The 26,794-nt window shown below is 42.9% G+C and overlaps 1 long non-coding RNA gene across 1 annotated transcript in view; it reads left to right on the top strand.

Annotated features, from left to right (window-relative positions):
• Positions 1 to 22,173, top strand: part of LOC123630824 — a 78,548-nt gene extending 56,375 nt beyond the window's left edge. Inside the window, exon 3 of the long non-coding RNA XR_006732767.1 lies at positions 22,145 to 22,173. This is a non-coding gene — a long non-coding RNA (uncharacterized LOC123630824). The remainder of the gene's footprint in view (positions 1 to 22,144) is intronic.
• The last annotated feature ends 4,621 nt before the right edge of the window (positions 22,174 to 26,794 follow it).

The following is a 26,794-nucleotide window of genomic DNA, read 5'->3' on the forward strand; positions in this document are numbered from 1 at the left end:
CATCCTAAGGAGGTTGTGTGTTTCCAGGAATTTATCCATTTCCTCTCTGTTTTCTAGTTTGTGTGCATAGAGGTTTATGTAGTATTCATGGATAATATTTTATATTTCTTTGGTATCAGTTGTAATGTCTCATCTTTCATTTATGATTGAGCTTATCTGAGTCCTTTCTCTTCTATTTCTGCTTAATCTGGCTAGTGCTCTATCGATGTTTATCTTTACAAAGAACCAACTTTTTGTTTAGTTGAACCTTCTTTTGGTTGGTTTGTTTCCATTTTGTTTAGTTTTGCCCTGAGCTTTGTTATTTCTTTTCTTCTGTTGGCTTTGGGTTTGGTTCTTCTTTTTCTTGTTCCTTGAGATGTGACATTAGGTTGTTAATTTGTGATCTTTCTGCCTTTTCGATATTGACATTTAAGGCTATGAACTTTCCCGTTAGGGCTACTTTTCCTATATCCCATAGATTTTGAAAGCTTGTGTCTCCTTTTTCATTCAGTTTGAGGAATCTTTTGATTTCCATCTTAATTTCATCATTGACCCAAGGGTCGTTCAGCAGCAGGTTAATTTCCATGACTTTGTGTAGATTTGAGTGTTTCTCTTAAAATTGATTTCTAGTTTTTTACCACTGTGGTCTGAGAAGATACATGGTATGATTTTGATTTCTTTCAATTTGCTGAGACTCATTTTGTGGCCTAAGATATGGCCTAAAATATCTTGGAAAATGTCCCATGTGCTGATGAAAAGAATGTATACTTAGTAGTTTTTAGGTGGAATGTTCTGTAAATGTCTGTTAGGTCTATTTGTTCTAGAATTCAGTGTTTCTTTATTGATTTTCTGCTTTGATGATCTATCCAGCTCTGTTGGTGGGGTGTTGAAGTTTCCATCAATTATGATGGTACTGTTTATTTCTTTGCTTTAGATCTAGTAGAATTTACTTTGTGAATCTGGGAGGTCCTGTGTTAGATGCATATATATTTAGGGTTGTTATGTATGTTTGTTGAATTGCTCCCTTTACCCTTATTTAATGACCATCTTTGTCTTTTTTTTTCCCCCCACCATTGTTGATTTGAAGTTTACATTATCTGATAAAAGAATGGCTACACCAGCTCGCTTTTGGTTTCCATTCTTGTGAAATATTTTTTTCCCATCCCTTTACTTTGAGTCTGTGTAAGTCCTTGCAAGTTAGATGTGTTTCTTGGAGACAACATATACTTGGGGTGTGGTTTTTCATCCATTCAGCCAGTCTGTCTTTTAAGTGAGGCATTAAGACCGTTCACATTTAGTGTTAGTATTGATGTGCTTCATTATGTTGGATGATACCTTATTGTTTTGTTTCCCCTCTTGTGCTATTGTTTTGTTAGAGCTGTGAGCTTTAACTTTCGTAAGTTTTTACACCGGTGGGTATCTTTTGTGATGTTCCATGTATGATGCAGTTCTGAGTATTTCCTATAGGGCAGGTTGGGTAGTGACAAATTCCCTTAGTGTTTGCTTGTCTGAAAAAAATCTTTATTTCTCCTTCATTTATGAAATTTGGTTTTGCAGTATACAAAATTCTAGGCTGCCAGGTGTTTTGTTTAAGAAGACTAAGAAGGGGGCTCTAATCCCTTCTGGCTTGTCAGGTCTCTGCTGAGAAGTCTGCTCTTAGCCTGATGGGTTTTCTTTTTGGTTAGTTGTTGCTTTCATCTTGCAGTTTGTAGATTTTCTCCTTCGTTCTGACTTTGGCCAGTTTGATGACTATGTGTCTTGGAGATGCCCTGTTTGCTATGAATTTTCCTGGTGTTCGATGACCATCTTGTATCTGGATATATGAATCTCTGGGGATACCAGGGAAGTTCTTCTCAATAATTTTCTTGTGTAGGTTTTCCATGCTTTTTGATTTTTCTTCCTCTCCCTCAGGGATGTCTCTAATTCATATATTGGCTTGTTTCATGTAGTCCCATATTCCTCTGAGTGATTGTTCATCCTTCTTTATTCTCTTTCCTACATCTTTGACTGACTGGGTTAGTTCAAGAGCCTTTTCTTCAAGCTCTGAGTTTCTCTCTTCTCCTTGGTGTAGCCTGTTATTGAAACTTTCTGCTGTATTTTGAAATTGCCTCAGTGACTCTTTGATTTAAATTCTCTTATATCCTTTCTTATTTGGTCTCACTCTTTAGCAACTTTTTCACTTTTTTCATTGATGTTCTTAAATATTTTTTGGCTTCTGTGTGTTTTCAACTTTCTTTTCAGTCCCATTCATCTTATTTGCCATCCATATTCTGAATTCCATTTCTGACATTTCGACGATGTCCTTTTGGTTGGAGTTCATTGCTGTAGGGCCATTGTGATCCCTTGGGGCTATGACCTAGCTTGTTTTTTCATGTTGCCAGAGTTCTTTTGCTGGTTTCTTCTCATCTGAAACCTCTTCTCTCAGCTGGGGGCAGATAGGTTTGCAGCACACCTGTTCTCCTTTGCTGGGAACTCTCCTACTTAGTGAGAAGAAGGAGGGGTCCCTAGATGGTGCTTTTGTGACCTACTCTGGAAGATTGACCCAGCAGGGGAGAGGCAGATGCACTGGGTCTGTAGTGCAGCTGTTCTGGTTGTCCTGGCCCCCTGCAATTGTCACAGTCCAGGCTGGTGCTGGAGGATCTTCATGTAGAGTGGTGGGTTGCTCCCCAGGCTGCTGTTGGAACCTTGGGTTGGGGGCTGGGTGAGACCGTCTCCATGGAGGAGATTGCAGGAGATTACTCTTTCCTGGTCTCCCTGCAGCAGTGACAGTGACAACTGGGCAAGGCTACCTAGGCAGTGCTCATGGATGTCAGAGCTGCAGGTGTTTGCTTCAACTGGGTCCAGGTGCATTTGCAGCTGAAGGCCAGTGGGTCCCTGGTGGCTTGTTGGATTGAGGGGGCATTTGCCACCAGGCAGCAGCTGTGGGGGCGGGGCCATGGGGCAGTGCAGGAGCCATATGGGTGGGGCTGTGTGGCAGCATGGGGTTGGAGGGCAGAGCTGCAGGGCCAAGTGTTGTGGGGGCGGGGCCTTAGGGCCCAGGGGCAGCGCAGGAGCCTTAGAGCTGGGGCTGCAGGTGGAGCAGCAGCGCAGGAGATGCATGGGTGCGGCCGCAGAGCACAGAAGCAACGTGGGAGTCGTGAGGACAGTGTTGCTAGGCTGGGCCTTGGGTGGCTGGGGCTCTCCCCCTGCCCAGGTCTCACAGAGATGGTCACTGCAGAGTGATGTCTGTGGTGCCCTTTCTGCTTAAATCCCCCATGACGGGGAGGGGTGTGCAGCTCCCAGTCACAGGGCACTCGAGAGCATCTGCTCTGCCCAGTGGGCAATGCAGAGGCAGCTTCGGCAAGGCCATCCCTCTTAAGGTGTGGTGCTCTGGACCTGAGAGCTCAGATTGGTATTGGTTGCAGCAACCTGGGAATGGAAGCCCCCAGTCCCTGCTGTGCCTGCTCTCAGTGCAGTGTCCCTGCACAGACTCCAAGCAGCTCCCTGATCGGTCTGGAGGTCTGCGGTGGTGGGGGGCCCTCTCACAGCTTGGGGTGCAATGTCCTGGGGGAGCATGGAGCCCCAGGGTTCTCTCCTCCTGTCCTTCCCCACGTGTGGGTGCCTTCCCAGGTACCTTCTGATCTTGCCGAGTGGTCACCTTTTCCTTCACTCTGAATGTCCTATGTCACTTTTCTGATGATTCACAGTGCTCTCTCCAAGAAGGCCCATCCATGGGCAGGCCTCTACCCAGAACTGTCCATCTTCTCCTTGAGAGCAGAAGGTGCAGGCTGCTTCTAGTCCGCCCCCGTCCTTCCTCTTCTTATAAGGACACTAGTCCTGTTGGATTATGGCCTCACCCTTAAGACCTCATTTAACCTTAATTACCTCTTTAAAGGCCCTTCCTTTAAGTACAGTGACTTGGTTGTTAGGGCTTCTGCCTGCGAATCTTGTGGAGCTGCAGTTCGGTCCAGAACGTGCCCCTATAACAATGCTTTGAGTGCTGTGGCTTTGTAATAAGTTTTCAAGTTGGGAAACGTAAGTCCTCTGACTTGGTTTTTCTTTTTAACAATTGTTTTGACTATTCTGGGTCCCTTGAGTTTCCTTATGAATTTTAGCATCCGCTTGTCAATTTCTCTGAGAAAGTCAGCTGGGATTTTGATTGACATTGAGTTAAATTTGTAGTTTAGTTTGGGGAGTATTGCTATCTTAACACTATTATGTCTTTTAATCCATGAACACAGGATGTTTTTCCATTTATTTAGGTCTTGTTTAATTTCTTTCAATTATTTTTTATAGTTTTTGGATGTATAAGTCTTACATTTCTTCTGTTAAATTTTGAAGTTTTTTTTGTTATCAGAATTGTTTTTTAAATTTCATTTTTGGATTGTTCATTGCTAGTGTATAGAAATATGTCAACTCTGTAAAAATTTTTTCTTTCTTTCTTTTTTTCTTTCCTGATCTGTCTGCCCAGTAAAATAATTTAAAGAGGTTTTTCTGAGCTGAATATATGCGATCGTGGCCTGGAGAGTCGCGCCCAAGAAGCCTTGAGCAAGTGTTCTTGCCATGGTTGGGTTTCAGTTTGGGTCTATACATTTTAGGGACAGAGGAATTACACATTAAGTCTTAAAGCAATACATGGAAGGTGTACCTTGGTTTGTCCTGAAAAGGAAGAACATCTTGAAGCAGGGCATTACGGGGGTGGTTATAGGTGGGTTTAGAGATTCTTTCAGTAGTAATTGGTTAAAGAAAAGAAGCTCTGACTAAATGCTTGGTGTGTTTTAAGTTGAGATAAGGAAGTCTGGTAATCAGAGACAAGCCACCTGACATACACTGAGACTCAAATGGTCAGTTAACTAAACTGATGACCTGTAGGTGTGATTTAACCTTTGTCTTAAATGGCTTTAGGCCTATTAATGGTTTTGTATCTTATTGTTGCAAAGAATAACTCAAAAAGGACAGGGCATAACTGGGCATGTCTGACCTCTTTTCTCCTCAAGGCGGCAACTCAGGTTTTTTTGGCAAGGGGTCCCCTGGGCCCAGAGGGGTCCATTCAGTCGGCTGGGGGGCTTAGGATTTTATTTCAGCTTGCAAATGCAATTAATTTTTGTATATTGATTTTATTTCTTGCTGTCGTGCTGAACTTGGTTATTATACTAGTTTTTTAGTGGCTTCCTTATGATTTTCTGTATATAAAATCATGTCATCTCCAAATAGAGATATTTGTGTTTTTCGTTTTTAATCTAGGTACCTCGTGTTTCTTTTTCTTGCCTAAGCCTGCAGTACAGTGTTCATTGTGCTGGCGAGGGCAGTGTCCTTGTCCTGTTCTGATCGTGGGGGAAAGCTTCCAGTCTTTCACTGTTGAGTATCGTGTTAGCTGTGGGGTTTCATAGATTCCCTTCATTGGGTTGAGAAAGCTTCCTCTTATTCCTAGTTTTTTGACTGTTTTTGTCAGGTGGCATATTGAAATTTGCTAAGTGCTTTTTCTGTGTCCTCTGAGATGATCATGTGTTTTTGTTCTTTATTCCATTAATATTGATGTATTGCATTGATTGATTTTTGGTTGTTAAATCAACCTTGCATTTTTGGTATAACTGCCACTTAGCCATGGTGTGTAATCAATATATTGCTGGATTTCGTTTGCTAGTATTTTGTTGTGAAGTTTTGCATCTATATTTTTTAAAGAGATGTTGATCCGTAGTATTCTCTGTCTGGTTTTGAGTTCAGGGTGATACTGGCCTCATAGGATACGTTGGGAAATAGCCTTGTCTTGTCTGTTTTTTTAGAAGAGTTTGTAAGGGATTGGTGTTAATTCTTCAAACATTTGGCAGAATTCACTAGTGAAGCCATCTGGTCCTAGACTTTTCCTTGTGGAAATTTTTATATTACTGACACAATCTCTTTATTTGTTTTAGATTTATTTAGATTTCTCTTTCTTTCTCGAGTCAGTTTCTATATGTGTTTCTAGGAATTTGTTCATCTAGTTTATTTACTTTGTTGATATAAAATTGTTCAGAGTATTTTCTTATACTGCTGTTTTATTTCCATAAGGTTGGTAGTAACGTCCCCTCTTTCATTCCTTATTTTAATTTGAGTCTTCTCTTTTTTCTTTGTCATTCTAAGTGAAGATTTGTCAATTTTATTGATATTTTCAAGGAGCCAACTTTTGGTTTTGTTTTTCTCTTCTGTATTTAATTTTTTTGCCCTAATATTTGTTTTCTTCCTTCTGCTTACTTTGTGTTTAGTTTTCTCTTGTTTTATTAGTATCTTCAGGTGGAAGTCCTTAGGTTATTGAGGTGACCTCTTTCTTCTTTTTTAAACATTGGTGCTCATAGCTTTGAAGGACTCCCCTGTTCTGCCCGTGCCTGCCAGGCTGCTGGCTCTCAGGGCAGCTGTGGAGCAGGGGGAGGGGAAGGGAGTGGGCTATGTCAGAGCTCGCTGTTCTTACCAAAAGCCAACTGTTTTTCTTGAATAAATGATCCTTGTATTGCTGTAAGCCTTTCATTAATTTCCAGATTTCTTAAAAAGTTAATTAGGACAATTTTGCCTGTGTTCTCATTGCTTTTATGGAGAGGTAAGCTGTCAGTGGTCATTCCTCTGCTGTTCCCACTGATGTCATCTGGCTACTATGTTTTATAGTGAACATTTTTCACAAAATACATGTGATTGCCACAGGATATTTTATGGAAATTGATTAACCATTTCTAGATGTCAGAAGGAAATAAAAGTATAGCAGTAGTCCGCCAAGTTTGGAAAAGAACAGCAGTGCCGGGCTGCCTGTCCCCTCTGATATCGAGACACCCTGTGACATGGAGCGGTGAGAAGAGCATGGGCCTTCGCTCAGCAGGGCCGAGCAGGGCATCTAGAGCCCTGCTTGCAAAGGGGAAGGTCAGTGTGTGAGGAAGTTCCACTTTGAGTCAAACCGGCCAGGCTGAACTCGGGGAACACGCTGCATGGCGTGCTTGGCTCTGGGCATCTGGCCAGCTGTTTGCACTCCTCACCCTGCAGCAAGGCCGGTTTCTCCTCAGAGGTGGGGCTGCATGGCTGCGCCCTGGGAAGGGGCTGTTGCAGGGAGGCTCCGTGGTGCACCCGGATGACTTGGTGACAGCTCTGGGGTGTCTGCAGCAAAGGGGAGGAGCAGCAGATGTTCTCAGAGGGCCCTGATGGGAGAGCTGAGGAGAGAGACGGAGGAACTGGCTGAGGGGTGAGAACAAGCCGTCCACGGGTAGCAGGAAACATGGGCAGGTGTTTTTCAGTGTGACTTCTCTAATCATGACACCACATCTGGAAACTAAAAGATTGCCAGATTTCAGAACCACTAGAGGGCCAGGTCACCATCTCCCAATTCAAAGGCCAGTGAGAGGAGGTAGGAATGTGTAGTAGCCAAGTGGTAGTAGGGATGGCATCTCCAGATTGACACTTATAAGCCGCTGGGAAATGGTGAAGGTCTTCAGCATCCTCTGGGTTTTTGTACCTCGAGAAGAACACTTACTGCTATTTTTACTTTATTTAGGGCTCAATATGTTAAATATGTAGACTCATCAATTTTTAAAAACAATGTGAGCAGTGTTAGTAAATTATCCTTTTAAATGCATTAGCAGTAAAAGTGTGCAGAAATACAATGATTATGAAACTTATTATATCATTTCGACATTGGAGAAACATCTGCACTGTAGTTTTAATTCTCTGTCACCTCTGTAGGTTTACCCGTGTAGGGTTGCAGTGTTTTTTACGAATGCTTGTTATACCTCTCTTGTGCGGATAACCTCCAGCAGCTCTTAAATCATACCTCAGCCCAGCAGGGTGTGGGGTTCGCGTCTTAGACTAGTTAGTTGGTAGACTGGGCAACTTGGTTGCATGATCTACAATGATTTGGACCTGGAGTTCAGCCTCAGCTCCTGTTCCAAACTTAAACTGAATGAATAATTACTCTCTCAGATGCCAATTGCCACAGCTTGGCCGGGGCACTTTGAACTGCTGCACTGTGCTACCCCCAGATGTGTGAAGGCGCCTTGCTTTCTTGTCAGAACGCTGGGTTGCAGGCCCTCTGATTTCTCCCTGCCTCCAGTCATGGAAGCAGCAACTTGGTAAAAAATTTTATTTGGTGGGAAGTAGTATTAGAGTCTAAATTGGCTCCAGGGCTGTCCATGAGTATTTGTAGACTACTTTTAGTGAGAGAAGAACTGGAGACAAACCTAGTATGGCTCTGTGTTTATGGTGATTTCCACTGTTCCCGCCCCCAGGTTAATTCTATTATTAATTAAGTTCACTTAAAAAATTATGCTAATATTAAAAACACCAGAACATGGCCAGGTACAGTGGCTCACGCCTGTAATTCTAACACTTTGGGAGCCTGAGGCCCGAGGATCACTTGAAGTCAGAAGTTCAAGGCCAGCCTGAGCAAGAGCGAGACCCCCATCTCTACAAAAAAGTAGAGAACAGCTGGATGTGGTGGCATGCACCTGTAGTCCCAGCTACTCAGGAGGCTGAGGCAGGAGGATCACTTGAGCCCAGGAGTTTGAAGCTGAAGCAAGCTATGATGACACCACTGCACTTCAGCCTGGGTAACAGCAAGACCCTGTCTCAAAAACAAACAAGCAAAAACAAAAAACAAAAAAACAGGAGAATTTCTTCTGCCATACAGTGTACTTACTTAAGTCTCTTGAACCTTGACTTTGCTGTCGAATGTTGAGCGGGTGTTTCCGAAAAGGAGCACAAACACCAACACGCGCGGGAAGATGCCGCACCTCGCTCTCACTGAGGTCAATGCATGTGCATCATTCTCTGACCATCTTACGGGCATGTGTTTTGAGAAGGTTTATAATACAGAGTTTTGGCAAGGAATCACAGAGACTGAGGTTGTCATTTCATGTGTCTCAGAGGGTGACTTTAGGGAAACAAGTTTTTGGAAGGCTCTTTGTCCATGTGTATGAGAAGCTTTAAAAATATTTAATGCACTTTGGCTGAAAATTCTACTCTTATGACTTTATCTTCAGGAGATAATCAGATAAGCACTAAGTTTAGAGAATGTTCATTACAGCGTTAATTTAAATAATTAATGATTGAAAGCAGCCCAAATACCCATAATAGAGGATTTAGTAGATCGGTTATTGTACTTCACAGCACAATAGACTATTAGGCAGCAATTAGTGTTTATAGGAATGATTCATGACATGAAAAAATGTGCCCAGTACACTGGCACGTAAGTCAGCAATACATGTAAAATAGTCTGTGTGACATAGAATGGGGGGTATGCACGTATGTGTATATTTCAAAGGCCGCAAAGAAGTACAACCAGAGGCTTCCAGTGTCTGTCTCTGAGAGCTGGGATTATTGCTCATATCTGTTTTCACACATTTCTGAAGTTTCAAAATTTTCCAAAATGAACAATGTATATCACTTTTATACTTACAGGAGAAACAATATATGTTTTTATTAGTAGAGAAGAATTATGTGAATGTTAATCTGATTTTGAGATACACAAGCATTTTTCTTAGCATAAAAGTAATCTAAATAATCTCAGATAATGTTGATTTCATAGATAAATTTCTTTGAATATAAATAAACATTAAAAAGATAAAAACAAGCCTTTTAAACATTTTCTACAAATATTACAGATACAGATACACCACATTATTCTTAGAGAACATATAACTGATCTCATTTTGTTTTAAAACCTATATAGGTAGATGTTATAACAAGAAAGTACTAGAAGAACATATACTTCACTGCTATCAGTGCTACCTGGGAATTGGAGGTCTTTTTAAGTATATATTTTTTGCAATTTTCTGTACCTTCCAAGCTCTTCACACAAAGAGCAGACGTGTTCTCCAACCATAGGACACATGGTCGTGTCTGGGGATCAGGATCTGAGCACGTGGCCTGCCACCGTGGGGGTTCTGGGCAGGGCTGTGCAGAACTGATTTCCCATCGTTGGCGATGATCATTTGGAGAGTTGTCTAGAAAGTCTAGTTGACATATTTTAGGAATATCCTAGTGAAAGGCTAGACGGAGTTCCTGTGTACAGTTCTCGCAATGAGAACGACCCGCTCAGAAAAATAGGAAATAAAAATAGTGACGTTTACAGTTTTAATTTAATAAGTCCATGAACTAACTGACATTGAAACAAAAATCCTTTTATGAATTATTGCACGTTGATAGTGACTAAAGTCCATCAATAATACGATTTAAAAAGATTGAAACATGGGTATGTTTATGTTCACATACAGCTGCAGTGTGATCTATCTTAAATAGAAAAATGAAGTAAAAAGGACACCCTTCCTGGAAGCAGGAGGTACTGCAGGCAGGCTACCGAACTTCTAAGTGGAGGCAACTTGCAGCCAGGCCATGGCGCGGCCGGCACGCCATGCACTGTGCATGCTGGGAAGGGGTCAGCCTGGGGCCTGCGGGATCTACATTCTCTGGGCGCCTCAATCACGTCATGGCCTTGTGTTGGCCTTAAGATGCTATTTTTGTGGTGAAGGAATAAAGAAGTTCACCCTTCACTGCTGCCTTCTCCTTTCTGCTGAGACCATCACCAAGAGTGGTAATTATTTAGAAATGATGATTGCACTGTGGATACTGTGATAGGAATTAAGTTGAATCATCCTTGCCTGTGCTCCTCCCATACAAGCACTTTTAAACCCTAGTTACCCCAGCTCCTGACTTCTTGTTGGCTGCAGAAGTCTCAATTCATTCTGCTGCAGGGGTGAGTTAAGGAGACACTGTCACCTTGATTTGGAGGAGTTCAGAGTCAGGGCTGTCTTCCTCCTGAAGTCAGATCCTTGCTATGGCCTATTTAGGTGTTGGTTAGAAACCTGTAGCATTTGCCCTTCTTTCTTTGTTGAGATCTACCAAAGTCTGAGCTCCTGTGGATACATTTAACCCAAATGAGACCAGTGAACAGATTCCTAGGAGCTGCATTTGCAAGTGTGTCCAGCTGTGAACCCCAGCATTACCCCAAGTCATCATAACGTGTTCTGTGGAGTGGTGGCTAAAGTGCTGCCCCACTCTCTGCTGGTTTTAGCTTGCTGCTTGCTCCCTTCTCAGTGGCGAAGCTCCACAGCCAGCCCTGCGTGTAGGAAGGAGTCCCAGCTGAGCAAGGTGGGGACAGCTGGGGACCTCCTTGCCTTCACAGTGACAGTCCAGGCTATTCTGTGACAGAAGGTTAATGCTCTGACGTGAGATGTTAGCAGTGTCGCTGTGTGTCAGATGTGGCCGTGTGGGTGGCGTTGGGTGGAAGGCAAGGGCAGGCACCCAGTGCTGGGATGTAGAAGACCCTCCCTCCCTTGGTTGGAACGGCGCTCTGTCTACTATTTATTGTCAGGCTGCTTTGGTCTGAGTGCGCGGGTGGCAGCACCTCTGGAAGGGAGAGCGTTGCCTCTTGGGAGATGTTCTTGTTAGAATCTTGCAGTATTCCATGAAACTCCTCTGTAACTAAAAGTAGAAAAATTGCAGATAATAGCTCAAATAAGATAGCATGGCTGTTATTTATGTTGTGGCTAAATCTGCAGAAGGTATAACATTTCACTTGTTTCTTTTGCCTTATTACAGGTCTGTGTTCTAAAATATATCTTTCTAATAAAAACATTCTGGGTGGGTGTGTGGTTTTACGTGCAGTTCTGGGGTGTTTGTGCAAACCGGTGGCAGCACAAGAGCTGGGCCAGGGGTGGGGAAACCGCGGCCTTAAGGCCACATGTGGCCTTCTTGGTCCTTAACTGCAGCCTTTTGACTGAGTCCAAATTTTACAGAGCAAGTCCTGGATTTGTGGATTTGTGGCCAGGTGTGGTCAGTGTCAGCATCCACCCAGGTGCCCAAGCATGGGAAGTACCCTGAACACTGAGCAGATGACGTCCCATCAGAGAGGCCCGATGGTGTTTTTTTCTTATTAGTGGAATTACAAGTGTCCTGTGTTAGGTACAGTGTCTTCTTTTTTCCCCTCTGCCCAATAAGTCTTATTTCATTCTGTGATTTTGCCCACAGATGTGGAGGCACGCATGTCCTGGGCCTCCCAGCAAGCTTGTCCTCAGCACTGTCCTTTCCCTTTGGGTCCTGCTCCTCAGGAGAGTACCCTGACCACGTGTGGCCCCGCGGGCAGCTGCCTGTCTGTCTTCCCTCTGTCCGAGTGTGTGCCTGCCTGTCAAGCCTATGCTGAGGGCCTGTCCCACAGGTGCCTTCCAGGCCCCGGGGGTGGCACGGGGGGTGGTACGGGAGGTAGCACGGGACACACAGATGGGGTCCTTGCCACCTTGGGAGTGAGGGACCAAAACCAAAGAAAAGGATTTAAAAACATAGCAGGCACCTGCTAGATGGATGAGAAAAGCGGAATGACCAAGAGTGGCCAAGAGGCTTCCTGACAGGCGGTCAGGGAGGCGTCTCTGAGGAGAAGGTGGTTGAGTTGCAGGAGGGAGCAGGCGTGTGCCCAGGCAGGAGGAGTGGCCGGAGTGGAGGCCCGAGGTAGGATGAGTCTGGTGAGAGGAGGGCGAGAGGACCAGCTGTAGGGGGTCAAGAGAACAGGGCTCCTGGGTGGGCTGAGGAGGGCAGGGTCACCCTCAGTGCATGGACAGCCACCGTCCACATGCAGAGGCTCCCCTGCTGTGTCAGTCTGCAGGGGCCCAGGTGAAGTGCTTGTCAGGGGGGCGGGGTGAGGACAACTGAGGAGGACTCTGAGGGGCCTGAGCTGCTCCGAGGGAGGATCTGGAGAGGGTCAGGGCTGCGGTGGGTGGCGCTAAGGACTTGGTCTTGGACCTTAGGTAACAGACACCCAACTGGTTTGCTCAGGTTGGCAGTTGATACAGGAGCTCAGGGGGGAGACTGGGCAAGGAGGTTAATTTAGGAAGCCAGGAACATGTGCTTTGAGGCAGGGACAATGGGAACAGGAGTTCGTGCTGAGCGGGATGTCCATGAATGTGAGAAGAGGAAACATGCACATGTGCAGCTGTGCTTTACACCTCCCATCCTGCCGTGGCTGGAAACTCAGTTTTAAGGTTTCTCTGGGGTCCTCTTGGCCAAGAGGGGTCCATTCAGTCAGTGGGAGGCTTAGGATTTTACTTTTAATTCATGGTTTTCTTATTGGACTTTGAGAATTCTTTATATATATGTACCGGATACTGTCCTTTATGGGGTACATGTTTGGCAAATACTTTCTCCCAATCTGTAGCTTGACTTTTCATAAGAGTGACTTTTGAAGATCAAAAGTTTTAAATTTTGATAATATCCAACTTATCAATTTTTTCTTTTATAATTAATGCCTTTTGTAGCATACTTAGGAATTCTTTATGAAATTAAAGGTCTGTAAGATATTCTCTTGTTTGTTCTTACAGTAGTTTTATAGTTTCAACTATTGCATTTAAGTCTATGATCTATTTTTAATTAATTCTATACATGTGAAGAAAATGTAAGGTTCTTTTATTTTATTTTTTGTATATGATGCATTTGTCTCAGCACCTCTCTTTCAAAGTTCTTTTGGCTAGTTTATTTCCCCCATGTATATTTCCATACAAATTTTAGAATCATCTTAACCTTCTCTGATTTTTTTTTTAATTCAGAATATTATGGGGGTAAAAACATTTTGGTTACATGTAATGCATTTGCCTCGCCCAAGCCAGGGCTACAAGCGTGTCCTTCCCCGATACAGTGTGCTCCGCTTCCATTAGCTGTGGGTTTACCCTCCCGCCCCACCTGACTGGCATGCAGTGAATATTACTACCATGTGAACACCTTAGTGTTGGTCAGTAGTACCAGTTTGATGGTGAGTACATGTGGTGCATGTTTTTCCATCCTTGTGATACCTCACTTCAAAGGATGGGCTCAATCTCTATCCAGGATAATACAAGAGGTGCTAGATCATCATTGTTTTTTGTGGCTGAGTAGAACTCCATAGTATACATATACCACATTTGATTAATCCACTCATGTATTGATGGGCACTTGAGGTGTTTCCATATCTTTGCAGTTGCGAATTCTGCTGCTATAAACATTCGCGTGCAGATGTCTTTATTATAGAATGTCTTTTTTTCCCTTTGAATAGATGCCTAGTAGTGGGATTGCTGCATCAAATGGTAGTTCTATTTTTAGCTCTTTGAGGTATCTCCAAATTACTTTCTACAGGGGTTGTACTAATTTGCAGTCCCACCAGCAGTGTAAGAGTGTTCCAATCTCTTCACATCCACGCCAGCATTTGTTGTTTGGGAAGTTTTTGATAAAAGCCATTCTCATTGGGGTTAGGTGATATCTCATTTTGGTTTTGATTTCCATTTCCCTAATGATTAGAGATGTTGAGCACTTTCTTATATGTTTGCTGGCCGTTATTCTGTCTTCTTTTGAAAAGTTTCTGTTCATGTCCTTTGCCCATTTATTGATGGGGTTGTTTGATTTTTTCTTGTTGATTTTCTTAAGTTCTATATAGATTCTTGTTATCAGCCCTTTATTGGACATGTAGAAAGCAAATATTTTCTCCCATTCTGTAGGTTGTCTACTCGCTGTAATTATAATTGTCTTGGCTGTGCAGAAGCTTTTTAATTTGATCGGGTCCTGTTTATTTTTGTTGCTGGTGTGATTGCTTTGGGGGTCTTCTTCATAAATTATTTGCCTAGGCCGATGTCTAAAAGAGTCTTCCCAACATTTTCTTACAGAATTCTTAAGATTTCATGCCTAGGTTTAAGTCTGTTATTCATAGTGCATTGATTTTTGTGAGAAGTGAGAGGTGGGGATCCAGTTTCAATCTTCTGCCTGTGGATATCCAGTTTTCCCAGCACCACTTGTTGAATAGAGATTCTTTCCCCCAGTGCATATTTTTATCTACTTTGTTGAAGATTAAACGACAATATGAGGATGGTTTTATATCTGGGATCTCTGTCCTATTCCAAAGGTCTATCTCTGTTCTTGTGCCAGTACCATGCTATTTTGGTTACTATAACCTTGTAGTAAAGTTTGAAGTCTGGCAGACTGATGCCTCCCAATTTGTTCTTTTTGCTTAAGATTGCTTTGGCTATACAAGGTCTTCTCTGGTTCCAGACAAAGCATAGAATTATTTTTTCTAAATCTGTAGAAAATGATGGTGGTATTTTGATAGGGATTGCATTAATTCTGTAGATCACTTTAGGTAGTATGGACATTTTAACAATATTGATTCTACCAATGTACGAGCGTGGTAGGGATTTCCATCTGTTTACATCTTCTACACTTTCTTTGCTCAGTGTTTTGTAGTTCTCCCTATATGTGTCTCTCACCTCCTTCATTAAATATATTCCTAAATGTTTAATTTTCTTTGATGCTCTTATGAAAGGTGTTGCATCTTTGATTTGATTTTTGGCTTGACTGTTATTGGCATATATGAATGCCACTGATTTGTGTGCATTGATTTTGTATCCTGAGACTCTACTGAATTCATTTATCAATTCCAGGAGTCTCTTAGTTGAATCCTTGGGATTTTCTAGATACAATAGTGTATCATCAGCAAAGAGTGAGAGTTTGACCTCTTCTGCCCCCATTTGGACATGCTAAATTCCTCTCTCTTGTCTGATTGCTCTGTCAAGGACTTCCAGCAGTATGTTGAACAGAAGTGGAGATAGTGGGCAACCTTGTCTGGTTCCAGTTCTAAGTGGGAATGCTTTCAATTTTTCGCCATTCAGTGTGATTTTGGCTGTGGATTTATCATATATGGCCTTAAGAATTTTAAGGAATGTCCCATCTATGTCTATTTTGTTAGGAGTTTTTATCATAAAAGTGTGTTGGATTTTGTAAAATGCTTTTTCTGCGTCTATTGAGAGGATCGTATGGTCTTTGTTCTTGCTTTTATTTATGTGGTAAATTGCATTTATAGATTTGCATATGTTGAACCAGCCTTGCATCTCTGGGATAAAGCCCACCTGGTCATGATGAATTATTTTTTTGATGTGCTGTTGGATTCAGTTTGCTAAGATTTTGTTGAGGATTTTTGCATCTATATGCATGAGGGATATTGTTCCTCCACAACACTGGGAAGAATGGTATCCTCCCCATCTCATTCTGTGAAGCCAATATCACCTTGATACCAAAGCCAGGAAAGGACACAACAAAAAAAGCCTTCCCTGATTTTGATTGAGATTCCATGTAGTTGATAGATCAGTTTGTAGAGGTTGGCATCTTGTTAAATAGAAGTGCTAAGAGGGACATCCTTACTTTGTTCCTGAATTTAGGAGTAAACATTGAGTCTTTCACTTTTATGTATGATGGGTTTTAACTAGAGGTACTTTATCAGGTTCAGAACGTACCTTTGTATTCCCAGTTTGTTGAGAATTTTTATCATGAGTAACATTTGTTCATATGTTTTTTCTATTTTGATCTGTTTATATGGTAAATTACATTGATTGATTTTTTTTTATAAAAAACTTAAGCCAGTTGCACTTCTGGGTTGAAACCCACTTTGTCATAATGTATTTTTTATATTGTTGGATTTTTTTTTCTTTTTTCTTTCAGCATATTTTGGGGGTACAAATGTTTAGGTTGCATATATTGACCTTGCCTCCCCACCCCAAGTCACAGCTTCAAGTGTGTCCATCCCCCAGACGGTGCGCCTTGCACTCATTATGTATGTATATACCCATTCCCTCCTCCACCCTCCCGTCTGCCCGACCCTCGATGAGGACTTAGGTGCACTTAGGTGTTAATCAGTTAAAACCAATTTGATGGTGAGTACATATGGTGTTTATTTTTCCATTCTTGGGATACTTCACTTAGTAGAATGGGTTCCAGGTCTATCCAGGATAATACAAGAAGTGCTATATCACCGTTGTTTCTTGTGGCTGAATAGTACTCCATGGTATACGTATACCACATTTTATTAATCCACTCATGTATTGATGGGCACTTGGGTTGTTTCCACATCTTTGCAATTGTGAATTGTGCTTCTATGAACATTCGAGTGCAGATGTCTTTTTTATAGAATGTCTTTTGTTCTTTTGGGTAGATGCCCAGTAATGGGATTGCTGGATCAGATGGTAGTTCTACTTGTATCTCTTTGAGGTATCTCCATGTTGCTTTCCACAGAGGTTGTACTAGTTTGCAGTCCCACCAGCAGTGTATGAGTGTTCCTCTCTCTCTGCAACCACACCAACATTTGTTGTTTTGGGACTTTTTGATAAAGGCCATTCTCACTGGGGATAAGTGGTATCTCATTGTGGTTTTGATTTGCATTTCCCTGATAATTAGAGATGTGGATTTTTATGTGCTAAAATTTAAGAATTTTGTTATCTATATTTTTGAGGAATATTGATGTATTTTCTTATAGTATCTTTTTCTGGTTTTGGTATTAGGTTAATGTTTGTCTTATAGAGTGAACTTGAAAGTATTCCCTCATCTTCAATTTTCTGGGTGAGTTAGTAAGGAATTGTTATTATTTCTTCCTCTTTTCCTTGTGGGAAGATTTTAACTTGAACTAAATTTCTTCTATGTATGTAGGTTATTTAATTCTTCTTGAGTGAGTTTTTATGGTTTGCTTCTTCTAAAAATTTTTTTCATTTAAGTTGGCAAATTTACTGACATAGTAGTTTATAACATTCCCTTATTATTCTTTATTAATTATTTTATTGAGATGAAATTCACTTAACATGCAATGAATCACTTTAAAGTATATAATTCAGTGATATTTGGTGCATTCACAATGTTGTGCAGCCACCACCCAGTTTCAAACTTTTTCAAAGCTCTTCCATCACCCCAGAGGAACACCACAGACCTCTTAAGTAATCATTCCTCATTTCCCCCTTTCCCTATCTGCTAGAAACCACTAATCTGCTTTTTGTCACCATGGATTTGCCTGTTGTGGATATTTCATGTAAATGAAATCATACAGTATATGACCTTTGTGCCTTGCTTCTTTGACTTAGCATGATATTTTCAAGGTTCATCCATTAATTATAGTGTGTATCAGTACTCCGTTCCTTTTTATGGCTGCAGAATATTCCATTGTATGGCACCATAATTTGCTTATCCATCCATCTGTTGATGGACATTTAGGTTGTTTCCATACTTTGACTATTGTGAATAGTGCTGTTATGAACAAGTTTCTAAGTCCCTATTTTCAATTTTTTAGGGTATATACCCAGGAGTGGAATTGTTGAGTCATGGTGATTCTAGGTTCAACTTTTTGGAGAACTGCCAAATTGTTTTCCACAGCAACTGCACCATTTTACATTTTCACCAGCAGTTACAGGGATGCCTGTTCCTCCAGGTCCTTACCAATACTTACTTTATGCTTTTTTGATTATAGGCATCCTAGTAGCTGTGAAGTGATATCACATTCACATTGTGGTTTTCACTTAATTATCATTTTAATATCTTTTGTATCTGTAGTTATGTTCTGTTAACCATTCTTGATGTTAGTAATTTGAGTCTTCTTTTTTTTCCTGGTCTGTGTGGCTAGATCTATATCAAAATAATATTTATTTTACCAAAGAACCAACTTTTGGTTTCTTTAATTTTCTGTATTTTTAAAATTGCTTTCTAACTCATAGATTTCTATTCATCTCTTTATTTTCTTTCTTCTGCATACTTTGCTCTTTTTGTTGTAGTAAGCTTAAGTAATTTATTTGAGACCTTTCTTTTTTTCCCTAATACAGTTATTTTAGTGCTATAATTTTTCCTCTTGGTACTGCTTTTGCTGCCTATACATTTTGATATGTTGTGTTTTCATTTTTATTCAGGTCAAAATGCTTCCTAATGTCCATTGTGATTTTCTTCTTTGTCCCATGTTATTTAGACATGTGCTATTTATTTTCCAAGTTTTTGGAGGGTTTCCCAGATCCTTTTTTTTGTCATTAATTTCTGATTTAATTCCATTGTGGTCAGGAAACATTTTTCTTATTTAATTCCTTTAAAGATTTATTGAAAGTTTTTTTAAATTACTCAGAGTATGATCTTTGAAAATATTCCATGATTACTTGAAAAAATGTGTATTCTATTATAATTGTGTGGAGTGTTCTGCAAATGTCAACTAAATCCTGTTGGATGATAATGTTGTTTGCATCTCCTATATCCTTTACTGCTGTTTGGATTTGTCTGTTTCTTTTAGTTCTTTACATCTTTGCTTTGTGTATTTTTAAGCTCCTTATTAGATGCATAAACCGTTAGGATTATTTTCTCTTGATGAATTGACCCCTTTATTATTATATAATGCCCTTTTTTACTTCTAGCAATATTTTCTCTGAAACCTATTTTTTATGATGATAATATAGTCACTCCAGCTTTCTTTTGATTTAGAGTTAGCATGGTACATTTTCCGCATCCTTTTTCTTTTAACGTATGTATATGTGTATAGTTAAAGTAGGTTTCCTGTAAATAAAATATAGTGTGGTCTGCTTTTGTATCCAATCTTAAAGTCTCTGCATTTTAATTGGGATGTTTAGACCACTTATATTTAATGTGATTATTGATATGTTTGGGCTAAATCTGTCATTTTGCTTTTGGTTTTCTATTTTTCACATTTGTATTAGAGTCCTCTTTTTTCTGCCTTATTTTGAATTGAGTACTTTTTATTTTCAATTTTATCACCTTTACTAGCTTATTAGCTTTAGCTCTTTGTTTTTAGAGATTGCTTTGGGGTTTATTGTATATATCCTTAATGTATCATAGTCTATCTTCAAGTAATATTATACCAATCCACATATAGCATAAGAACCTTATAATAGTGTACATCTCCCATCTCCTGGCTTTTGTATCAATGTTGTCATGTCATTTTCTAATATATTGTTATAAGCCCCATAATACATTGCTATTATTTTTGCTTTAAATAGTCTATTTTCTTTGAAAACAATCTTAAAAATTAAGGAAAAAAGGCTTTTAAATTTATTTATGTATTTACTGTTTTCATGTTTTTCATTTCTTTTTGTAGATCCAGATTTCCTTCTGATATTATTTTCCTTTTGTATTTTAGACTTCCTTTAATATTATTTGTAGTTCAGATATGTTGGGTTATGCATTATTTTAGCTTTTGCTGGTAAAAGTCTTCATTTTACTTTTGTACTTGAAAGTTATTTTCACTATAATATTCCATGTTGACAGCTTCTTCTTCCTTAACTTTATGGATGTCCTTCCATTGGCTTCGGGCTTGCACTGTTTCTGAGAGGTTCTCTGTCCACCATGTCTGTGTTTGTCGCTTTGTACATAATGTTTCTTTATTTAGAAAATGAATTTTATTGTGTGTATTTAAGGAATACAAAATGATGTTACTGAATCCATACAAATAGTAAAAAGGTTCCTGCAGCGAATAACATATCCATCATCTCACATAGGTGCCCATTTTTGTTTTGTTTGTTTTTGTGCCAAGAGCAGCTAATGAGTAGATTTTTAGCTGCTCTTGCCATAATATTTATTTATTTTTTTCTGGCTCCTTTTAAGATTTTCTTTTCAGGTGATTTGGTTATGATGTGCCTTGGTTTAATTTCCTTCATGTTTTATTCAGGTTGGGGATTGTTGACCTTCTTGGACCTATGTATGGGTACATAATTTTCATCCATCCATTTTTGAAATTTTTTTGTCATCATTATCCTGTACCCCTCTTCTGGGTTTCCAGTTGCACATATATTTCTATCTTTTGGGAGGAGGGAATCTTTCTCTTTCTGTTTCATTTTAGGTAGTTTTTGTCTGCATAGATTGTTCTGTCTGCACATTGACTAATCTTTTCTTTCATAGTGTCTAAAGTGGTGTTAATCCCAGTCAGTGTATTTTTTGATCTCAGATGTATTTTTCATCTTTAGATGTTTGATTTGGGTTTTTCTTAAAGTGCTTTTCTTGTCTCTCCTTAGCATTTTATGCTTTCCTCTATCTTTTTGAACATATGCAATATATTTCTAATAGTCATTTTAGTGTCTTTGCATACTAATTATCTTTTTTTGCAATATTTGGGTCTGCTTTTTATTGACCAACAATTCTCATTATGAAATATATTTACATGCTGGTAATTTTTGGATAGTTGAAAGATATTGTGAATTTTATTATTGGGTTCTATATTTTTAAAAAATACTTGGAACTTTGTTTTGGAGTGTAATTAAATTACTTGGAAAGCTTAAATCCTTTGGTGGCTTGTTAAACTTTGTTAAGCAGTGCCTAGTTTAGTAACCAGTTGAATCTGGTGCTAGCATGGCTCTACTGCTGAGGCAGTGCCTTTCTGAGCCATCAGCCCAGTGTCCCCTGTGTTAACGAGGTTTCTGTGAACATTCCCAGGTCTGTAGGAGCCATTGTTTGTCTTTTTCCTTTCTCTGGCTCCTCCCCGGCCTCTGACTGTTACTTGCTCAGTGTGCTGTCAGTGTCCACATCAAGACTCCAGGGAATCCACCACTGATCTCTGGAGCATTTCTCTGGGCAGCTCCTTTCTTTCTGGCCCTCTGCCCTTTAATTCCAGCTGCCCTCGCCTCTCTGAGTTCTCAGCTCTCTCTTCAGCTCAGGACTCCTCTGGCTGTGCCTGGATCCCCTTCCTGCGCTGCGGCCTGGAACCCTGCCCAAGCTGTAGGCTGGGCTAGTCATGGGACGCGTTGCATTTGTTTCCCTTCTCTCGGGATTGTCCTGTGCTGCGTGCTGTCCCATGTCTGAAAACCCTGTTTGATGTCTTTTTTTCTGATTTTTAGTGGTTTAAGGTGGGAGAGTCAATCCAGCCACTCTTCCTCTGTCACTGCTGGACGGGCATGCTCTTTCAGAGTCTCTTCCATTCCTTCAGTCTTCAGTCAGCTCTGGACAGAGGCCTTTCCAGCTGTCTGCAGGAGTCTCTGTAGCGTTGTTTACCTGCTCATTCGGTCTGCTCAGGGAGGGCTCCTCCGAGTGGAGCTGAGGTCTGCGGGCATCCTGGACCGGCCCAGCGACACCTCGCTGCGTTCTTCTCCTTACTACTCTCCGCAGGTTCAGAGGGGTTTGAGGATCAGCTCTGCCCCAGCTCCAGTTGCACTTACGACGCATCTAGGGGGATCTGGGGCTTGAAGCCTTTATTATTATCTTTTCATTTCCAGTTTAAAATGTAATCACTCTTTAAGGAATTCTTTCTCTGGGAAACTGCCTTTGACTTTGCCAACAACTGATTTATGGATATGTTCTTTTAATAGATTACTTTGGTTTGAAAAATTTGGTATCTAAGGTGATAGATGATTTTGACTTCTGTCTCTCTTTGGATTCTTTTCTACATATGGTTTCCAATTTTAATTATTTTTCTTTAAACTATTTACAGGACTGTCTATGAGAGAGAAGCTCCTCACGTGGGTCCATGTAAGTAGCACTTCTTAGGATGCTGTCACAAAGGTTATGTCTTCCAATTGAGTGACTCCTTCTGTGCCTGCTGATTTGTACAGTCCTGCTCACAACTGAAGCCGCATGTCTTGCTGACCCCCTTGTGCCCTGTGGTTTTACGTCCTGAGAGGGACCTGTCACGGCTCAGCGTGCAGCAGTATTGTAAGTGACGTGCATTCCCTCTTGGCTTCTGTAGAACCAACATTTAAAGAGAGGCAGTTTCCTCCTTTCCTACTAACCTTTCTTCTCCAAAGTTAAGTTGACCCAGTAGTCCAGCACAGGCCCAAAGGCCCGCTGTTAGCGCACTTGGAGCTGACGTGCCTTTGGGCCTGTGCTCCGGCCGTGCTGCCAGCCTGGCAGTGGCGCGTGTGTGCGTGGCCGTGGTGGCGCGGTGGTGCCTGCGGCTGCACGGTGGGGGGGTGGCGTCTGTGGAAAGGCCTGGGCTGTCCAGCACACAGTGGCACATTCCTGTCTGCGACACTGCACTGTGGCCCTGACTCTAGTTTTGTAAAACTACCTTGAGATGATTCCTTTTAAAATTGTCCTTAAGCGGTCTTTTTCTAAAGCTTATAGCTGTTACTTTCAAAAATTTTTAGCAGGAAACTTGTTTTTACAGTCTTGTGTGGAAAACTAAAGCAATTGTAATAGTTGCTGGTGCCTGTGATGGTGTAGTGCCTGCCGTCGTGATCTGCACGTGTCGCGTAGAGCTGCTCATGTGGTCCTCACATCCCCCCGAGTGGCTGTTGTTGCTCTGCCCACTTCCTGAGGCTTGGCGAGGTGAAGGAACTTGCGCACATCGCTCTGGGTGCAAGTGGTGAGGCTGGGATTCGAGCCGAGCCTCTGATTTCACAGTAGCAGACTGAGGGGGCTGCCTTGGCGATGTGGTGTTGAGTCTTGCCTTCCTGGTGGGCTTGACGGCAGCCCTGTGGCCTCTGTGGGGTCCTGAGCTCAGCAGATCCTGACGAGAGAGCTCCTGCACGGCCCACCAGCCTTCCATAGCTGCCCCCACAGCAGGGCAGCCACTTAATCGCAGCCCCTTGGAGAGATGGTGGCGCGGAGCAGGAGGCCTGTGCGCCTGGGCACTTGGGCTGTGGGTGCCTGGAGCCTGGCTGACATCTGAAGAGCAGCATTCTTATTAACAAATTGCTTGAACAAAGACTTTGTTCTTTCATTCATTCAGCAGATGTTTATGGTGTGCTCGTGATGTGCCAGGCACTCCTCCAGAATCCTGACATCCTTGTGGGGGGACACGAAACATGAGTGTGATGAGTGAATACATCCCGCCTGTCGGGGTGACAATGGCTGTGGAGGAGACAGCAGGGAAGGGAAGGGTGTGGGAGTGCAGCTGCGTGCGAACAGGCCGTCAGCCACCCCCCGCCCCGGTGAGCCAGCCTTGCCAGGGGTGCAAGAGAGAGCCCCATGGTGGGGGTGCAGGATTGAGCCCATGGTGCCGGCGGTACAGGGGTGAGCCATAAGGTGCTGGGGGCGCGGGCTTCAGGGCCAAGGGGACATTGAGGAGAGGCTCAGGTTGGGTGTACCTGGATGTCCATGGAGCATCGAGGATGGTGGGAGTAGCTGGAGCAGGGTGCGCAGGCAGCAGGGGCAGGACATGAGGTCAGAGTGCAGCAGGGGCCACGAATTCTGAGGCTGGCTCTCGGTCCACGTGGAATGGGGGCTGAGAATAGACCGCAGCGGCTGAGTGTGGGAGCAGGGAGCCAGCTAGTGTTCCTCTCTCTCTGCTCGATTATTGTTGTTTTTAAAACTAAAGCTGTTATAATACCTGCTTCTTAGAGGAATCCAAATCCCTGTTGCCTTGGGGCCAACCCTGTAATTGTACAAATCCGGATCTAATTTTCACAGAAATCTCGAGGGAAGAGCCTCTGGACTCAGGCATACAAACACAGCACCCTTTCTGCACTGTGCCTCTTTTCCCTTCGACTTTGGTGTTGTCCATATTCCTCCCCCTGGCAGACGGGAAACTTGAGTTCAGACCCAGCCTATGGTTCTGGGGTGGGGTGAGCTGGCCAGAGTTACCCCGCCTGTCTCCAAGCTAGCACAGGCCCCGGGCAGCCAGGATGAGAGGCGGTCCACGCCAGCACGGCTGCAGCACACAGATTCTGGAATCCGCGAGGCCGTGGTTTAGCAAAGGCAGGGAGACTTTCATAGGGCACCCGTGGCCTTCTCTGCGGGTGGGGAGGGCCCGTGAGGCTTACTGGGCTGGCAGGGACAGAATGCCGGTGGTGTGTCACCAGAACGAGCCAGAACCCTCGGCAGCTCCTGCTAACAGGGGAGGCCGTGGTGTGGTGAGCGCATGGTTTTCCATTCCCATGTCGCCGAGAACTTTGCCCCCTTCCTCAGAGTGAGAGGGACGCCTCTTCTGTGGAGAGGCACAGCGGCCTTTCCTGGTTTGCGTGCAGACTCCTGAAATCCCACCAAGTCTGCAGGCAAAGGCTCATCCCCCACAGCTAGCTACTGGCTGAGCCCACTGCCAGCCCATCTCAGAGCCGTTCTTCAACTACACCAAGATCAGGAAATTAAGAAATAATGACAAACACTTTGTTGAAGATTTTTATTTACTTTGAGGGCTTTTATTCTTTGTACTACTGAATTGGTTATTTGCTTTTTACAGTTTTTTTTTTCATATTTTCTTAAGATAACTTTCACTATAGAATTGAAAAATTTGGAAAATATGAAAAAGAATTTAAAAACTCACCTATACTTAGACAGGAGGGGGGAGTGAGGAAGGGCCGCCAGTGGTGGTCCCAGCTCCTGCTCAGTGGTCTCCCACCCTCACCAGCCCCCAGCTTATGGTGCCATTCTGGGGACACCTTCGCATACACTTGAGCCCCCAGCTTACAGTGCCACTCTGGGGACACCTTCCCCCACACTTGTGGCTTTGCCTCTGTCTGTCCCCGAATCCACAGGGTGGAACAACAGTGCAGTGTTGCTGGAGGCCACGCAGCACACAGACCAGTCTCCCCTAGTGTCACTACCAAAGGGCTCGAGTCTGCCCTTGCCACACTCTGGGCCCACCAATGGCCCCTTGTAGGTTTACTTTCCTTGGAGGCCATTCTGTGAGGCTCCTGCTTCTTCCTCAGGCTTCTGGTCTAATCAGACGTCAGTCTCAGCTGACAGCTGCACCTCGTAGTTCGAGGAGAAAAGAGATGCTTCTCCATCCCTTTTCAGTCCCAAGGGGCCAGGTTGCTCCTCCCTGGCCGTGCCTGCTCCCGGAGTGCACAGAGCCACCTGCTCTTACCTGTGCTCATCTCAGGGCGAGCTCGCACTCTCATTTCCCCAGGGACTTGCTCCCGCAGCCCTCTGGGCCACCTCTGCCCTGTGCCCTCCTCACTGGAATATCCTTCTGTCAGCATCGGAGCTCCTATCTTAAGGTAAACAAACAAACAAAATTCTTCCCTTGACGCTTGATTTCCAGCCAGAATGGCAAATTGAATTCATAGTGACCTCTACTTTCTCTTAAACACCACTAAAACAACAAATGAGATTTAGTTAAAAGGTAGATGCCACCAAGAAATGGAAAGAGTACACCACAGAGCTTTAGAAGTCAGAAAGCCGACAGACAAACAGAAAAATGAAAAGCAGAGAGGTGCACGTGTGTGGTGCATGCATGTGGGTGTGTGTAGGGTGGATGTGTGTGCACATGTGTTCTGTATGTGTACATATGTTTGCATATACACATGTGTGCATGCATATTGTGTGCATGTGTATGCTGGTGTATGATGTGTGTGTGCTTGTATATGTGTGTAATACATGTGTGTGGTGTGTGTGTGCAGGTGTGTATGTGCAGATGTACATTTGAGTGTGTGGTGTGTGTATCCCTGTTGTATGTGTGTGTTGAGGGCTCTGGGAAGTGAGTATCCCCTGAAGTCTTGGGATTGGCCTTACCATGTACCTCTGAGGACAGGACGGGGACAGAAGAGGGGTACAAAGCCTGTGTGAGCAGCAGTCAGCCTCCCAGCCCCTTCCCACCTTGGCTGAAGACTGCAAGTGCCTCCCCTGGAGGGTGACCTGGCAGCCCACCCCCCAGAAGGGGGCTGTCCTGAACTGAAAGTCAGGTACAGGATGGCTTGGCCCAGCCCCTCCCCATTTGGCCCCCAGAACACTGGAAACCTGGGAGTGGCCATGGGCAGGTGTGGTGAGGCAGCCGGAGGATGGTGGCCCCGGGGAGCGGCTCCGAGAGGAGGTCGGGGTGTTTCTGGTGTGAGTGAGTCAGCAGGTGAGAGTTTGGAGAGAAATTAAACATAAGTATATAGAGCACAGAGTGGGGCCTAGTCCCTGCAGAAAATACAAACATTGCAGCATCAGGTGGGAATGACAGTCATGTGGCCACCCTAAGTGGGCGGGGGGCTTAGGAGAGCTAATTCTCACCTTTTATAGTAGGAAGTTAACAGGTAATACACAAAATTGTAAAAACAAAAGTAGCAATACAAACTTGGCAATTAGAAATTGGAGATAAATAGCAAAAGTGGATAAAAGTGCTGAGGGAGAGATTTGTCTGGCATGGAGGCAAGGGGAGGGGACAAGGGGCAGGGGGCTGCTGTTTTTCATTATAGGCTTTGTAGAATTATTTGAT

The sequence above is a fragment of the Lemur catta genome, chromosome 1 (assembly GCF_020740605.2).
Source record: "Lemur catta isolate mLemCat1 chromosome 1, mLemCat1.pri, whole genome shotgun sequence".
Classification (NCBI taxonomy): domain Eukaryota; kingdom Metazoa; phylum Chordata; class Mammalia; order Primates; family Lemuridae; genus Lemur; species Lemur catta.